General features: G+C 39.8%; 1 long non-coding RNA gene across 1 annotated transcript in view; it reads left to right on the top strand.

Moving 5' to 3' along the window:
• Positions 1 to 354: 354 nt before the first annotated feature.
• Positions 355 to 1226, top strand: part of LOC117282797 — a 5744-nt gene continuing 4872 nt past the window's right edge. Inside the window, exons 1-2 of the long non-coding RNA XR_004513672.1 lie at positions 355 to 499; positions 590 to 1083. This is a non-coding gene — a long non-coding RNA (uncharacterized LOC117282797). The remainder of the gene's footprint in view (positions 500 to 589; positions 1084 to 1226) is intronic.

The raw sequence follows: 1226 nt of genomic DNA, 5'->3' as shown, positions 1-1226 counted from the left end.
GGCGGCCGGGTTTCGATCCCGGTGATCGCAGGTCTGGTACCATAGCCCAGAAATGGCCGCTATACAAGGGATGTTCCAGCCCCCTAACAATAAAAAAATGCATCTTTGCAACCAGGTGGCGCAATTGTCAGGGAGAGGGGGAATATTGGATCTGCTGCCATCTCTACGCAGACAGACCGAACTAGATAGTTAGAACCAATCACAATACGATTATTGCAATATATCGAATCGCATATGTGTGACCGAATCACAGTACACCTTTTGCAATATTTCAACGTTGGTGGCGGTAGGTGGCGTCGAGGCGTTGTCTTGAACGTCTTGAAGGTCTCGAAAATAGTATAGATCGATATAGATATTTTATTTGGTAGTGAATCAAGAACTGACGTTTACTCTTTAAGTTACATCGCTATGTTATTTCTGTATATGAATGGCGTGCTTACTACGCAGAATTCGGTTAGAAATATGTATGAAGTGAAAAATTCCTGCTAACTATATTTCCGTAGGTTATGCAGCTGAAAGAAGGTCCGTAGAATCTCGAAATTCACCATGTACTGTGATTGTGTTATAATTTCTGTATTGTTTCTTGCAGGATAAATGGGAGGAAAGAAATTTTACGCTGCCCCTGGGTGTACGTCATCCAGTAGGCAGACTGGTTTGAAACTCTTAAACTTTTCCAGAGATTCAGTACGATAAGTCTGTCTTAATGGGTTTGTTATGTGTTACATAATCCAGCGAAGAAGTTAAGTTTAGCTAGTGTCTGCATTAAATGTATTAAACTTTACCCCTCATCCTAGCACCGGCACCATGACAAGTATAATATTGTAACCAGCACCATGTTTGTAATACTTATAGATGAATTATTTCAAGGTTTTGAGACAATATGTAATACTCTTACAGGGCTGTGGTATGGACAGGAAGGGTTGGGATATCCTGCACCATTGATTCTGCTAGAATGCTGCACTATAAATTTTTGTGCACTAGAAAGTGATTTCAGTACAACTGAACAGATTCGCAGTTCCATGTAGATCAGATTCTGCAGCACAATCACTCCCACAACCTCCTTATCATTACACACCATTCCAGGTAAGCACTATATGCTTCTTTTATGAATGCAGTGGCCAATAGTGAGGACTAGTTTTCAAAGTTATTGTTCCAAGACCCCACTTGTAATCAAACAAATGTCATTGTCATAATTTATTATTGATTGATTGATTGATTGATTGATT

This window comes from Cryptotermes secundus, unplaced genomic scaffold (assembly GCF_002891405.2).
Source record: "Cryptotermes secundus unplaced genomic scaffold, Csec_1.0 scaffold9629, whole genome shotgun sequence".
Lineage (NCBI taxonomy): Eukaryota > Metazoa > Arthropoda > Insecta > Blattodea > Kalotermitidae > Cryptotermes > Cryptotermes secundus.
Note: the sequence above shows the minus strand (reverse complement) of the source record. Positions and strands in the feature narration are given on the sequence as shown.